The 16414-nt window shown below is 46.6% G+C and overlaps 1 protein-coding gene and 1 long non-coding RNA gene across 5 annotated transcripts in view; both read left to right on the top strand.

The window, feature by feature from the left end:
• Nucleotides 1-11520, top strand: part of LOC109551529 (uncharacterized) — a 31343-nt gene extending 19823 nt beyond the window's left edge. The window contains exons 2-4 of one of the 2 annotated variants that reach the window (XR_012334264.1): nt 1553-1648; nt 3339-3386; nt 11296-11520. This is a non-coding gene — a long non-coding RNA (uncharacterized lncRNA). Of the gene's footprint in view, nt 1-1552; nt 2069-3338; nt 3387-11295 lie in introns of both variants that reach the window. The other variant, XR_012334263.1, reaches the window with a different exon arrangement.
• The window catches only part of GMDS (GDP-mannose 4,6-dehydratase), a 479997-nt gene that overhangs the window by 269086 nt on the left and 194497 nt on the right, over nt 1-16414 (top strand). The window lies entirely within an intron of this gene.

Genomic DNA, 16414 nt, shown 5'->3' with positions numbered 1-16414 from the left:
CTCAGCATAACCCCAAACGCAGGTCATATTTCTAGTGTTACCAACACTGAATTATCTTTTTTTTTTTTTTTTTTGTGGTACGCGGGCCTCTCACTGCTGTGGCCTCTCCCATTGCGGAGCACAGGCTCTGGACGCGCAGGCTCAGCGGCCATGGCTCACGGGCCCAGCCGCTCTGCGGCACGTGGGATCCTCCCGGACCGGGGCACGAACCCGTGTCCCCCGCATCGGCAGGCGGACTCTCAACCACTGCGCCACCAGGGAAGCCCTGAATTATCTTTTTGTTTAATGAAGATGCAATCCAGGATACATTATAAAAATATTTTAGTCATTTAATTAACACACACGTGCACACAAAATCATTTTTCCTGCATATTTTAAAACATGAGATGAACAATCTTAATTCTTATTCTGAGCACATTTTACTTTGTCAAGTTTACTTTGGCAAATAGAAATTGTGAAAATATTTGGCAATACTCCAAGATAAAAAAACCCATTGAGAACGTCTTGATATACAGTACTTTAGTGACTTTAGTTGTCAAGATTCCATAGTCTTAAAATCTCTTCTGATTTCTAATCTACCTGTGTAATTCTGGTGTTTAACAGTTTTGAGATGATAATAGAGTGCCATGGGTTTTATTTTGTGTGCATGTGTGTGTTAATTAAATGACTAAAATATTTCTATAATGTATCTTTTAGCATTTATATACTTAAAAAAATCTTTTTAATCCTAACAGAGATTGTGTTGGCACATACTTTTCCAGTTTTTGTGTGTGTGTTACGTATTTATGTAGTATGTAAATGGAAAAAAGATTGAAAATAAAATATATTTGGTTAAATAAAAGTTATTCGAATATTGTCTATAAAATCTGAATCACAAACATCAAGATTGATGTTCTTTTACATTAGTTCAAATTCATTCATTTGAAAGAGTTTTTTTGGAATAGAACTTTTTTGCATATTCTTACGGTATTTTACAGTTTTGTATTCTTTTTATTTTGAATTACACATGCCCAGGAATAGGTAACCTCAAATATGAGGCCGTCCCATATTTTCCAAAGGGAAGAAACAAAAAATACTCTGAGCCAACCGAATATTTAAACCTTAAGGAATGTGGACAAAATGGTTAAGTGACTAAATAAATATTTAATTTGCTAAATTAAGTACATATTCATATTTTAAATAACATAAGGATACTTCGAAATATTGGAATTTTTCTTTTTGCATTTTATGAAACAATTTTATCTAATATCCTCAAACGCGTCTTTGGCATCTTTTCGAGTTGTCGTTTTCCCAGAGTCCCTCACTCCGCCCAGGGCTCTGAATCCACTGCCGGTCCCACTAGGGGACATCCATCCCAAGGGACCTCGGCCCCTGGTGGGAGAACGTGCTGCTGCTTCCTTCATGGCGTGGACAGGCCGTGGGTGCTCCCCACCCAAAACTCTAGCTTTCTAAAGGGATAGAATTCTACGTCTGCATTGACATCGAACACTTAGAATTGTGAGGTCATGCTCACAATAATTACAGCTCATTTTTTTACCTCTTTTTTAAACAGATTCTTTCACGTGGCCCCTTGAATCGTGGAAACTGGGACTGATTGATGTTATTTCAAACGAGTGTGTCTTCCCTCTCGCCCTGCCACCCTGCCATGGTACTTAGTTGTTCAAAACAGTGTAATTGAGAGGCTGCCCGTGGTCCCCAGTTCTGTCAGCACTTGGATAGAAGGTGCACTGGGAGGGAGGGTCAGCATTTAAACCACACTGTGGAAGAAACGTCCGCGTCTTTCTGTGTCACCTCTCAAATTTCACGTTTCTTCCATCAGCTTTTGCATATAAGCAAGGTAATAAATTTGAAATTCCATCAGGCCAGAGTGAAACACTCGAGTCAGGAACAGAGTGACTGCTGGCACTGGCGGCCCGGAGGCTGGGCGGCAGTGCTGTCCCCGGGGGACATCGCGGGACGAGCCCTGTGAAAGACGGCGGTCCCCTCTTGGGCTGCCACCTCTCACAAGCTGTGCTGCTGTGGCCCTGGGGGACCCGGAAGCGCAGCCGCTGGGGGTTTCATGCAGGAGGTGAGGGGTGGGCAGGGGTGGGCCCCCCGGTGTGGCTGGACACTCGCCTCTCCCTCCCCGCGAGGGGCCTGGGTGGGGGTTGGTTGGCTGCTGTCACCAGCTCCTCCCACCCACCCAGCTGGCCTTGCCGAGGCACCCGACACCCCTGATAAAGAGCCGGGGTCGTCATCACTTACAAACACGCAAGCGCTCGGGTTCGGGCCTCTCACCCGCCAGGCAGGCCTCTCAGGCCGGGTCTCTCTCTCTCCTTCTGCCCCGGTGCCGCCGGATGCCGAGGCTCGAAACCCGTGTGCCCGTCTCCAGAGACACCGTGGCCCTGCGCTCAGAGCCGTTGCCCCAGATTCCCTTCTCCCCAAAGCGGGGCGGCCATGCCCCCGGCCCGAGTGACAGCCGCCTGAAGGGCAAGTGCTGGGAGGAGGTGCAAGTGCACGACGCCGGTGGCACGTGCGCTCGCCCGGCAAACCTGGGGCTCACCGCGAGACCCTCCTCGTCCCCATAGCACCCCCTTGCCCTCCCGACAGCCTGGAAGGGGGGTTCTCACTGTCACGTTGCCTCTATAAAGTACAGGGACAGAGCGGGAAGGGCCGCTCGTCGGACGTCCCCGGGCTGCCCCTGGCTGTCTGAGTTTTCTGTCTTTCCTCGTCTGTGGAATAAGTCGCCCAGACCCAGAAAAGTGTGGGGTTCCAGCGGTTCCCAGAGCCCGGGTCTGCGGCACCAGCACCGAGATGCTGACGCAGCCCGGCCCTCGCTGAAGACACGTAAACAGCTGGGGAGGGGAGGCCGCGGAGGCCAGTGTAACAGAATCGGCCGCCAGCTTCTCGGCTGCCATATGTGCTGTGTAATGCTTGTCATCTCCAGTGAGTCATTAAAAGGTTCCCCTTAATGGGGCTTTGAAGTGCCGGGCCGCTTGAGCGCTTCCATAAATTCCACAAACAGCCCTCTGACTGCGCTGGCTAATTGCTTGCTCTTTGACATATTAGGATCAACTGAGCTAAATAATTTGTCACATGTGTGGCTCGTAATAAATAATGTGACCAGCCGGTTTGTGAGCTGTTTGGGTGATATATTGTACCCCTTTTGGATGTTGTCACACGTAGCTAGCAAATGGGGGCTGTTTCATCCAAAGGGCTATCTTTTCCCTGCAAAGAGAGTAAGTTCTGACAGAGCAGCTGGGGAAAAGAATTTAGAAGAGTCTAGTTACAAACAAATGTGTTCATTTCTACTTCAGCTTTTCCGTGAAGCATTAATCATCATTTTTCTTGCTTATTAGGCATATGTATCACACATCGTGCAAGTCACAGGCAAGAGAATAGAAATAGTAAGTGTTGAATTGTTACCTTTAATATGGATCGAGTTACTACAGTTAAAGTATCGTCTGAGCCCCTTGTGGGAAGGAAGCTGTCGCTGCTGCTAGCCTGGTGGGCGTCCTCTGTCCCCTCAGCACTGCGTTCGAGCCACGTTGCTGCTGTGGGCGTGGAGGTCTGTCCGCGGGCAAAGACAGAGGACGGTAAGGGCAGGAGATAGTACCTGGGCCAGGGAGAGATTCATTTGTAAGAAGGGATCTGGGAACCTAACCGTCCAGTCGTAGGAGGGCGCATGCTTTGCTCGCACTCGGAGTTCATGCTTCATTTGCCCGGGAAACAGTCTGGAGCCCAGAGATGCTCCCACGTCACCAGAAGCACAATGTCCCAGCACCTCTGGGCTCCTTGGCTTTAAGATCAATATCGTGTATTTGTTCACATTCAGAAAAAAGAAAAGAAAAAGAAAAAAGGGCAAGTTTCTTGCCATGTTAATCTTTTTTTTTCCTTAAAATTTATCTATTTGTTTGTATTTTATTTTTGTCTGTGTTGGATCTTTGTTGCTGCACACGGGCTTTCTCTAGTTGCGGCGAGCGGGGGCTTCTCTTGTTGCAGAGCACAGGCTCTAGGTGCACGGACTTCAGTAGTTGTGGCTCGCGGGCTCTAGAGCACAGGCTCAGTAGTTGTGGCGCACGGGCTTAGTTGCTCCGCGGCATGTGGGATCTTCCTGGACCAGGGCTCGAACCCGTGTCCCCTGCATTGGCAGGCAGGTTCTTAACCACTGCGCCACCAGGGAAGTCCCATGAGGTTAATCTTAGTCTGGACTATGTTCATGCAGAAAGTATTATGAGACTTATAAGGAAAGAATTGAGCTGTTTGTAACTTTTTAAAAAATCCTTACAAGAATACATCATAATTGTCTCTCCTTATTATTAGCAATGGCAGCTTCATACAGCAATTTTATTGTATTAGCATGGAACAGATAAATCTGAAGTGAAGGTAGTTGCGCTTTTCTTTTGTAGATTAGTGCTTTCACAATTTCACGAAGTATTTCCGGAACAAAAAGGGACAGGAGAAGTCCAGCTCACCAGGGCTTGCCTTCAGCTTTTCATTTCATGGAATGTCATTTATAATTTATTTATTTATCTGTGCTCCCCGAAGCACTCAACTGAAATAATAATGGCCTCAACTAACACTTTTATGGCAATTTGAAAAATTAAAATACTGCGTTCTCTGTACGTGCTGCTTCGGAATTAATGTTCTCATGCTGTTTTCTCGAATGGCCTATTCTTTCTCTCTCTTTGAATGTATTTACTTAGGGTTTTAATATATCTCTATGCTTGCACATTATCACTGAGACAACAGGCAATAAAAATGCCAGAAAGTCTCAAACAGTGAGGCCAAGAGTCACGAGCAGGCCCCAGCTGGAGGGCTTCCCGCCTGCGCCCGGCCGGCCCTTTCTCAGCCCACGGCACTGGGGCCTCTCGTCTGGATGCTCACAGCGTCGTTAGATAACGATAACGTCTGAGCGTGCAGGGGGTGGGCGGCGGTGGGCGGTAGGGCTGGGGCGCGGATGGCTGTGTTCAGTTTGGAGGACACGAGGGGAAGCCACCCAAGCCTGGATGTGTTTCGTCTGTGGCCGGGGGATGCCGTGCACCCAGCGCCTGGGGCAGGTGGCACTCAGCCCCAGGGCCCGTGCACATTTCTTTGCTTACAGAAATTAGTTACTCAGTCAACTTTATCACGTCTGCCGTCTATGAGAAGTGATATCAAGAAAAATAAAACTAATCACAGGGCTTCATTTAACTAATAGTGTGTTTTGTGTACTGCTCCTAAATGACTTTTTAAGCTTCATAGGTGCGTCTTGGGTGTAGCGACAGTAAGCGTTCTATTAAGAGGAGTATGTGGACAGAAGAGTATTTATTTGTCTCCCGGGTGGCCAGCGCTGCAGCGCGCTTCCTTCTCTGAAAAGACCAAATGTGCTGGGGTGGGGCGCACCCGGCCCATCCGAGGCTTCCACCTCACGGGCAGGAGCCTCGGTGATGGTTTGGCCTGGAGTGGTACAGCCGTGCTCTGAACACGCGTGGGGGGCTGTTTGGGGGAGGGGAGAGAGAGTGGAGCTGCGGATTGATGGGCACATGTTCTCCTTCTGCGAGTCAAGGGCACGATGGGCCTGAAAGTCCGAGCTGAACGATGCGCCCTTCTTTGAGCTTCCCGCTCGGAGGCAGTGGGAGGCGTGTCCTGGCTTCCTCACGGTCCAGCGACACAGCAGGGACCACAAAGCACACTTCTTCCTAAAGCCGGTTACAGCAGTCCCACGGTTGTCACCCGGCACCAGAGCAGGAGCGACTGGGAGAAACCAGCACCGATTCCTCCACTTACGCCCTTGAGCTGGAGATGTCAGCGCAGGTGCCCGAGCGGCCCGTGGGCAGAAGCCGCCTGTCACACAGCCTTGTCCCCGCTCTGCCCAGGGCACAGGCACCGTGTGACCTGCTCCTCCTACAGTGAGAGGTTGGCCCCTCCCTCTGGGGCGGCAGGCATGGTCAGAGACCCCCTCCGCCTGCAGCCCCCCGCCCTGTTAGGGTCACCTTTCTGGGGTCGGGGGGAACGTCCCAAGGAGCCAGCCTACCGGGCTTCTGACAGTCGCCCCCAGGAGGAGGGCCGGGCCGTGTTTGGGGGCGACCGCTCCTGTCCTTACCAAGCGTCCTCCAGAGTGACGGGGAGAGAGCCCACCCAATGCCCCGGGACAGAATTGCCTCTTTCCTGAACGGCGCTCCTGGTTGTGGGTTCTGTGGGCTCTTCTTGCGGACCCTCAGTGCTTTCTTTTCTGCCTGTAAACATTTCCATCCACTTTCTTCCCCTGCTAGTAAGATGGTCCTGGGATTTTCAGTTCCTAACAATGTCAGAGACATTCCTGGGTAAACACCTAATGGCCGTGGCCGGGGCCTGGATGGCCAGTTCAGGACACCCACGTACCCCACCTGCGAGATCTGCGCAGCCCTCCAGCCTCTGCCAAGAGCAGAGAGAGTCTGAAATCATTGCTGCAAAAAGAAAGACCCCTGCCCGGCTCTTCTTTGCAGCCTCGGGTTAGCTGGCCAGGGAGTGCGCGCCTGAATCACATGTGCCTGCGCTGGGCTGATCTCTGGGGGCCTTTGCCTTCTCTAAGGGTGCCCTTAAAACACAAAGGACAGAAACCGAGGGAACACGTGAGCATCTACAGAGGCACCCTTGAAAGCATTCCTGGTTGTGCCCATGCCAGAGCAGAGCATCCTGGGAACCGCGCCGCCCGGGGCCCCTCCTGGCGGCAGCTGCCCATCTGCTGGGGACCGAGAGGGGCCCGACGTCCGTACTGCTGTCACGACGTGGTGTCAGCTCCCTTTCTCAATATCTCCTTCTCATGTTATTGTTTCAGTTGTGGGTATTCACGTTACAAGGTGTCCTTAAATCACTTTTAGAAGGACAGCGCATGTGAATTATGAGTAATTAATTTTAAACGAGCATTTTAAATTTTAAATATTCATACGCAATCTACTCTCGATTCCTCTTTTTCCCCAGTTTTATTGAGATGTCCTTGACACACAGCCGTGTATGAGTTTAAAGTGTGCAGTGCAATGACTTGATCACAACATCCGTGTGAGATGATCACCACAGAAAGTTAGCATCCGTCATTTCACGTAGATCCCGAGAAAAGGTTTTCTTTCCCTGTGGTGAAGACTTCTGGGATCTACTCTCTTAGCAGCTTTCCGATGTGCCACCCAGCCCTGTTGCCTGTGGTCACTGTGCTGTGCATCACATCCCAGTGCTTACTTATATAACTCGAGGTTTGTACCTTTGTACTCCTGATTTCCAGTAATACACAATTACTGCTTTCTAAGATTCTGGTTACAGAGCTACTTTCCTGGATATTAAGTATCTGGATACACAGTCTATGCCATATATTCCTGTACATTCTACAGCTACTCAACATCTGCTTACAACCTTGGTAGCAGAGGGTCCGGAAAGAGCCCTCAACTGAAGTCAGAGGTTCAGGAATGACCCCCAGCTCTGTCCCGTGTGACACCTCCGAGATGAATTTCATCATCTGTAAAGTTCTTTAACTCAAAGAGCCTTTCAAACTATTAAATGAAGGAAGGGATGTAAAAATGCCCACCTCGGTGCTCTGCAAAGCCGTGTTCTCAATTTCCTTCCATCGTTCTTGTCCCCTGGGGTTGAGGCGGTCTCGTGATGGGAATGCACTCAGTTTATGACACTAAGTGCTTTCAGTCCAGATCCCCACTTGCCCCCCTGCTCATCTGTATACTCACCCCATCAACACAGGAAAGTGTTTCCCAGGTGACCTGGTTACCCACCTAGCATAGACTGGTGAGTACATTTATGGGTGAACAGCTCCTGATTGCAGAACAGCTATTGGGAGATAAGGTGAACTCTTGGGACCCGGCACTCCTAGAGTGGCCTCCCTGGGGAGAAAACACCTATGAAATAACAGGATGTTTCTTCCACCTGCAGACATTCTGCCTTCCCTTGTCAGGGCTCCTGAACGTGGGTTTTCTTTTAGTTTCACCTCTCACCAACTTTAACTTTTATTCTGGTTTGTTTTCTCAGAATTTTCTTTTGATTTACTGACTTATTTTTATTAAACATCTTTGACTCATACTTATGAATAATTCAAAGTTACTCAAGCAGTAAAGGGAAATTTCCTCTTATACCTTGATCTGTATCTAAGATGCGTGTCCACTTGTTTCTAAGGATCTTTGTGGTGGAGACCTTCTCGTGTAATAATTAGGGAAGGCTTTGAGTTTTCCGTTTTTAGGCTGAGTGGACCTTAGGATGTAAAGTGTTCTGGTGGTCTGAGTGCACAGAGTTGTGTTGTAAAATCCAGATGGATGGATTCTAGATTTGTCAAAATTATTTCTGTCTGTATTTGCCCACAAACACTATCAAATCTGTCAGACGTAACCTTACTGTTACCTCTTAAGACTCGTGCCTAATCGCTTGTATTACCCTATAATAGTATAGATAAGATATGTCTTCATTAACATTTCAGAGAGGAAAAAAACTTTGTAGAAAACTTGTAAGGCTTATTTTATGATGCTGATTTAACCACTGTTTTAAAGTGTCCCTTATTTTGACTATATTAGCATGCCCTTTAAAAATGCAGTGTGTGGATATTTCAACTTAAAAATTGTTACAATTTATGCTTTTGAGTTCAAAGTCATTTTTCCATGTATTAGAGAATTCACCCGAATTAAAATCATAGAAGGAAACACACAGATTCTGTAAAATTATTGTAAGTAAATTGAGAAACGTGGCTGAATGTATCCATGCGACTTGTCTGAAGCAGAGTTTTGCAGAAACTGAAGGACAACACGGATGCTTTGTTAACTGCTTTTTTGGGGGGTGGTGCTAATTCGAAAGTTACCAAAACTATTAATGTAGTATAAACCAAAAAATGCATTTCTGTTATCATCCTGTGAGTTTGCTGTGCTGGGTGGTTTGTCTTTCTGGAAAGGACCCGAGCAGGCTGTCCTGCCAGGGCAGCAGAGCGGCCGCCTGAGTCCCCAGCCTGCGGCCCCAGCTCCCAACCAGACACCTCCCAGCTCTGCCTTTTCCAAAGTTAGGAATAAAACCCGTATATTATAGAGAACGATTTTAAAAAGCTCTCAGGTGTGTTCCTCGCTGTGATCTCGGCAGGTTTTGTCGTTGAACTTCAAGAGGCCAGTCCAAGTGGCCGTGGACTTGCTGGTCTGGTGGCTGAGGCCTGCCCTTCACTGAAAACTGGGTCCTGCTCGCGCCCGACGACCCGCCTTCTGCACGGCCCGCAGTAGCTCCAAGCACTTAACATTTTTAGGCCTCTTTTCCCGTCTGTAATGTAAACTCTGTGAAGCTCCAGCTTTTTTAAAGCGTGTCCCCTGCACTGATTCAGCTCACACAGTAAACCCTTTGTTCCCGGCCACATTGCCCATTCATATATGCATATCCACACATGCACTGTCTACTGTTTGTCTGGTCTGGAGTAAGCGTTCATCGTTAACTACTGCACAGACATTCTGAACAGGTGTGGAAGCACCGCACCCCCCCAGGTGCGGGCTCTTCTCCGGGCTGCCAGGCCGCACCGGCCGAGGCGTGAGCTGAGGTGCAGGCGGAGGGGCGGTGGGTAGAGGGCAGAGAAATGCCCAATGCCACATGAATCAGAAATGGCCAGGTATACATCACGCGCCACCGTAACATCCTTTGCCGCAGCCTGCGTGCCAGGGGTGGAGCTCAGCTAGTTTCTAGCAGAAAGGTGTGTTTTTCTGTGTGAGTGGGGATGGCGGGGAGGGGGGAGGGGCTGTGTGTAACCCCGCATTTTTCTCCTTCCCGGGGATTGCGCACCCTCGGCCGCCTTTCTTGGGGCTGTGGTGTGAGCAGATATAAAGCAGCATTTTTCTCACTGCCTCTGGAAACAATGGGGGCTCTGTTAGCAGGAGCTGGGCCTCTGCAGACGGCCTCGCCGGCTACAGGGCTGGTGGAGCCCAGGTTCAAAGCCGTCGGCCTCCGAGTGCTTTAATTCAGCATTATTTTTGCTGCTCTAACCTTGTTTTTTTTCCTTTTTACATAAACCTTCTGAGGCCTCCTTGTTTGGTTGGGAACCGAGCAGTGACTTTTTCTAATTAGATTAAAGTTAATCAAATGAAGACTTGGATATTTTTTAATGTCATTTAATCTCCTTCTCCTCCTCTTTCCCCATGGATTTTATCACCTTAGCTCAATTGGTTGCGAAATTTCACCTCATTTTTGCCTAGTTTCAGGTTTTCGAGTTTGGAAAAATAGAGGACAACAGGCATTTTCGGGCATCTCTGTTTCTCTTGGAAATAAACACAGATCAGTTGTGCATGTGCTGCATTTTACAGAATTGTTGTCCCCTCTGCTACTGCTCTTTCGGCTATTGCAAATCTACCAGGTTTAAGAAGTGAGAGAGGAGATGTAAAATAAAAGTTTCTATAATCAAGGGCAAAACAGGGAAGAAAGGTTATAAAGAAACGTAGTTGAGAAACATTTCTTACAGAAAGCAATTGACGTCTGAAGGGGGGCGATGAAGTTAGGGTACTTCGGTGGGTTTAGATGATAACGCATGAAGAGGGACCCAGTGAACACAGATGGTGGAGTTTCTATGCTCCAGCAATAAAAATGTAAACGTTCTTTCTTGTTGAGTCCAGATTTATATCCTCTGTGATATGTTTTGCAAATGAACTTTGAAAACAAGGCAAAAATAGTTCTTACGTCAGACAGTGTTGTAAACTCTAGAATCCATATGAAATTGGGCTTTCTTTAGAAGAATCTCTCTGTCTTCTGGTGGCGGGGGCGAGGCAGCAGAGTGGGGGACGCCGCGGGGTTGCCGCTTAGCTGGAGTTTGACAAGCATCCTTTCTGCCCGGACGAGGGGTCAGGTTTCCAGTGTGTCGAGCTGAAGGCCGTGGGGTGGTGTATGGAGGGGCCTGGTTCTGATTTTTAAGTGGTGTTAAGAAGGTCAAGGTTCACATTTTTTCCATTTTATCCCGACTTCATCACCAGCAAATCTACCTTTGCCACATGTAGTAAACACTCCTAAATGGATGAAGACCGGGAATGGGGATTGTAGGGTTGTTCCCACCCCCTGCTACACGCTCACGTCCACTGTGTAAAAAGAAAAATCCATGTCGCCATAGACTGACCCACTACTTCATAGCTTTGCCCAGTTGTCTGATCATTAAAATGTTCTTAATTGTAGTAAAAATAAATAATTTACTATTTCTAATCTTAGAAAATAAGAGTGGAATGCTATTTTATTAATTCATCGTTTTTCCTTTGTCACGGTTCTTTAAATTTATACTTCTGTGTTTAAAAATGCTGTTAGGAACTACATTATTTAGATACATTGCATTGAAATTCCTGTCTTTTTTTTCTAATACAGAGGTTAACTATAGCTTCCGGAATCCCTGCTTTGAAAGATTAATCGAGGTGCCATTCCTATGCAGTAAAAGACCAACGAATAAGAAACGTTGTATAAGTAACGCAAATCTACATGTTTCATCTTCTTCCGATTGTTTTTGAACTGATAATAAACCAGGGAACATATTCCTTATTTTTGTAAAAAGTGACTTAAAATTTTTTTCATAAATAAAATGTTATGACCTGCTCATAGATGATTTAATCTTATCAGTTGAAAATGACCACTTTTTTCGTGTTGGTTTATTGGCTGATTTGTTTGAAATTGGTTAATGTCTTTTTAAGGCTACACACTAGAAAATATGTTACCCAGCTTGTTTTTTATTTTTTCCTAACTTTACAGGTTGGTGATTTGTGAAGTTCTTACAAACACAGATATGAAGGGAGTCACATGCATGTGACATGTTTGCGTTTTATTGATAAGTGTGTGCTTTACAATAATGCCAAAGGTAGAGGGATTTATACACTGTCCACCTTCTGTGCTGTTTAGACGTACACATGCAGGTGTCCTCACTGCATGAGCTGAAGCAAAGGAGAGCACGTCTAAATCTTTACTTAGGAGGGATTTTAATGTATATGATGTTTTAAAAGCTTCTAGGAGGTGTCAGAATCTTTAAATCACTAGTATAAAATAGCCCATTCTCATGCTACACAAAAGTTCTTTTAAAAAAAAGCTACCCAGATACTTCATGTAAATTTAGAGTTGTTGAATAAAATCACCAGGAGACTTCCCCTCCCGCCCCTATTATATTGGAAGACGCACACATACACACACACACACACGTTTTCCTGTGTTTGGAAGTGTGATATGAGGAATTACTATGTGGACACATTACATAACACTTCAGGGTTTACAGCCAAGCGTTTGTGGGTGCTGTTTCCAGTCCACTCATCCTACACACAAAAATGTACTAAAACAAATAGGAAAAATATACCCTCTAAGCTGAAATCCTAAAACATTTTCTTCTTGACTTGCTAGAGTTTTTCCTGTGGCGAGTTTTCCCGTGTGTTCCGAGAAACTAGCGGTTGTGAGTGTGACCCCCGGCTGCAGCTCGTTGATAAATCCCCCTCCCTCTCGGTGGCTTTGCCAACTCCCCCAGTCACAGGTGACAAAGGCCACTGAGGCAACAAAGGCAGACGCTTTTGAATTTAATGTCTAAAGTCACATTCCCTGAGAAAGTTTTCTTCCTGTTCTGTGGAGTGAAAATATAAGCATCCTTCCTTACATGTTAAAAAGTAGAATAATTACTTAGTTTAGCTTCTAAGCAGTTGCTACTTCTAATAAATTATGTATAACTTCAATATTTAACTTCTCTAATTTAGTGATGCTTGCTCAGCGTTTGGTGTAAGCTGATGCGGATTTTATGTTTGGAGGAGAGAGTGCTGCTTGGAAAGACTTCTTAACAGTGTTATGATCATCACGTGCATAGAAATCGTTTCTCTTCTCCACCAGCTTTTCAGTTATGCCCATTATTTTAACCTGAAGAAGAATATCTTCCAACAGTACCAAATAATAAATCCACAACTTCTTACCGAGGAAAATACTACATGAATAAGAAGTTAGATGTTTTCAAGTTAATCTGAGGCTTGCTGGGTGCAACTGGGGAAGATTCTTTGGCAAAGACAGATCAGCATGAGCTATAGCAAGATGTGGGGATGTATAAATCATAGGCTCTTTTTATGAAAGCTGTTAGTACTTGCTCGCCTTCTTCTAGCTAACGCAAGGAACTTTGCTGAGCGACACATTTGAAATATGCAGCCAAGTCTTTCCAGTAGCTCGCTGTGCTGTCCCAGCACCTGATGCGCTGGTGAGTGTTGTTGACAGGCTCTGGCGATGCTGTTCCCTGGCCGCCCGATGCTGTGCCAGCAGGAGCCCTTGTCTTTTCCCGTCTCTCCTGTCCAAGGTATGTTCATGTAAAGGGAGAACCACTCTTTCAGTTTGAAATATTAAACAAAATAGTTTTTATTTCTCTTTCAATACCGAGGGATCACCCACAGCCTCTAAAATAAATAAATGAGCTTAACTCATCAAACAAAACATTATTTTTATTGGTCTGGTTTGTGAAGAATGAGGAGTTCTAGTGCAGAAATATCTGTTCTTTCATCATCATCTCCCTTCCTGTTCGAGTTATTTTCTGTAAATCCTAGTCAAATACTCCAAGGTTTAAAGTAACTAAAACTTCAATGGTTGGGAAAGGGGTTGAAGCAAATGTCCTCTCTGAGGCTCTTTTATTATTTTAAGGTTTGTGGAATGTCTCTGTTCTTAAACATAGTCAATAATATCTGCTCTTCAGTTTGAATTTTAACTAAATTTAGGTCTGAAAGAGATAAATTATATTTTGTCTTTGTAATCTACACGAACTCTCTCAGAAGAAAAGTTGAACGGGACCAGGCGTGTTCGTAAGCCCCGCTGTGGGACTCCTAAGTCCTTCGTAAGGACTCGCTGTGGTCGGGGAAGGAAGTGCATCTGCCGCAGGACAGGGCTGTGACAGCAGGCCAGCCAGTTGGCCAGCTTCTCTGTGACCTGTGGGTGCCTCTTGGTCTTTCACTTTTGGAGGGGAGAGATTGCAGAGATGACCTTTAGCCGCTGACATTGCTGCTTCATGCCCTGAAATCAGGGGAATTGGATCAGGCTGTGTAGCGCTGGCATCCAGCCCTGGAGGCCGCTCTTGTCACAGGAGCCAGGCTCCCCTGATTTCCCTCTGGAAGGCAGGACCGAGCTGCTTACCCCACTGGCTCTGGGGTAGAACTAACCCCTGGCTGTGCCCCCAGTGTCCGAAGCTGGAGTGCCCCTGCCCGCCATCCCCCCACCCCCCCAGCCATTGCTGGTGTAACATTCAGAGCCTCTGGCATCTGCCTTTTGAGATTATGCGACCTTTCAACTCCTAGGGCTTCTGGATGACCCAAGGCTGACTTGCTGGCCACCAGAGAATGGTGGATAGAGAATGACGCTTCTGGTGACTGCGGTCAAGGAATTAACGTCGTTTAGTTGGCAATTGTAAATACTTCTTAGAAACTACTTCAGTATATGCTTTGGCCTAAAGTGGAAACTTGAAAGCTTCGTTTTCACACTTGAGAGGCTGTTATTTAGTAGAGGGAATAGAAATCATCTATATTGTTCCAAAGGTCAAAATAACATTTTACAAGAAAGATTTTGACTTCACGTAAGGCAGACCGTTAATGACCAGAGCTGTTAACGCTGGCGATGGCTAACTCAGGTGCAGGGCAGACAGCAGCCTCGCGCTAACCTCCTGGTTCTAGAACCCTTGGGTTCCCCGTGCTGTCGGTTCATGGTGCAGACTGTGGTCTTTAACCGCATCCCATCGTCTTCCCCACTTAGACTGCGCACCTGTCCATCTGGAATGAACGTTGTCAGCCCAGAACTTGGGAGCTGTTGGTCTAGCTTTCTGTCCTTCGCATCCTGAGAGCCCTCCATCCTGTGAGCATCGTGCCTGCGGCTGACCCGTCAGGCTTTACTCCGGGCACCTGGCTCAGAAGCAGGCCACTAACTAACTGGAAGACAGAGGAAAGACAGAGCTGGTTTCTGTAAATTACGCTCTTGAATGGAGAGGCCTGGTGTTTCCTGCCCCGACGGGATGGTGAGCCCTGGCCCAGATGCTGCCCGCTGGCCAGAACTGGTGGAGCAGATGTGGGCGGCACCAGGGGAAACGGCTGGTTGACCCCGGGGGGAGCGGGAATGCTGGGATTCTTACCTCCCTCGCATCAGCATTTGGTCGTATGCGACTCAGTGAGTTGGAGAACTTGACTTATTGAAGCTTCTAAACGCATGCCTTTACCTTCTGAACCAAGTTCCTAAAAACCCAAACCTGTGGACCCGGCTCCCTTTCATGGCTGGCAACATACGCTCTTAAGACTCTTTTCGTCTGATTTGGGGCAACTCTCCGTATTTTAGTGAAAAATATCAGCTGTTTGGTGTTGAGTCAGGTTTACTGAGGTGTAACTTACACACTGTGAAGTTCATCCTTTTTGGTCTGTAGTTCTGCGGGTTTTGTAACTGCGTGTAGTCCTGTAACCTCCACCATAGTCAAGATTTAGGACAGCCCATCCCTCAGCAAATTGCCCCTACCCCACAGCTTCCTCTTCTCCTCCCATGTCTCACCCCTCGGAATCACGGAGTGTTCTACCCCATAGTTCCCCCTTTTACAGAGTAACATATAAATGTAATTCGACAGCAGTAGCATTTGAAAGTCTGGCTTCTTTCACTTAGCATATGCGTCTGAGATTCACCCCAGTTGTTGTGTATTTTTTATTGTTGAGCAGTAGCCCATTATACGAAGCAACTTCTTTAAACTGAAAGAAATTACAGAATTTATCATAATGTTTTAACTGAATATCTAATTTGTGTACTCCCAGTATTTAAAAATATGTATTGTTAAAGTCAGGTCATTGATTTATTTTGAATTTCTCTCTTCCTTTTTTTCCTCATTGATTATCTTTTTTTAAAAAATTGAAGTATGGTTAATTTAGTGTTGTGTTTCAGGTGTACAGAAAAGCGATTCAGTTATATATACTTTTTTAGATTCTTTTCCACTATAGGTCATTACAGGATATCATCTCTTCCTTTTTTTTAAAAAACAAATTATGATGTAGATGTTTTGTGAGGTTGTAACTGGTTATTTGCTTAGTCTGTCTTCCTCACTAGAATCTGAGGTCTGGAAGACCAGTGAGGAGAAGGGCAGTGTGTGTTGTCGGCTTCTGTTCTAGTCCGATCATTAAGCAAGATTCTCTAGTTTCGTCAAGTTTGGACTTAGTACCGTTTTCTTAAAATAAGGATGAATATATTTGAAGGCATTTAATAAGTAAATTATGATATTGTTCTTTGGATGCAGTCAAGTGTCACGATTTGAATGTGACTGTCACAAGGGCTGTGGCCTCATCTGTGCGGCCCCCGACTGTGCACAGGGAACCTCAGAGGGCGCTGGGCTTACGAGCCGTCCGTCCGTGCCATTGAGGGCGGGGCTGCCCGACCCCAGACACTTCAGCCGCCCATCCACGGCCTGGGGCCTCTGGACAGATCGCTCAGAAGCAAGGGCTTTCGTGTCGTTTTTCCTGACTCATAAAGC

Source organism: Tursiops truncatus, chromosome 10 (assembly GCF_011762595.2).
Source record: "Tursiops truncatus isolate mTurTru1 chromosome 10, mTurTru1.mat.Y, whole genome shotgun sequence".
In the NCBI taxonomy this organism is placed as follows: Eukaryota; Metazoa; Chordata; class Mammalia; order Artiodactyla; family Delphinidae; genus Tursiops; species Tursiops truncatus.
This window is presented reverse-complemented; position numbering and strand designations above follow the sequence as displayed.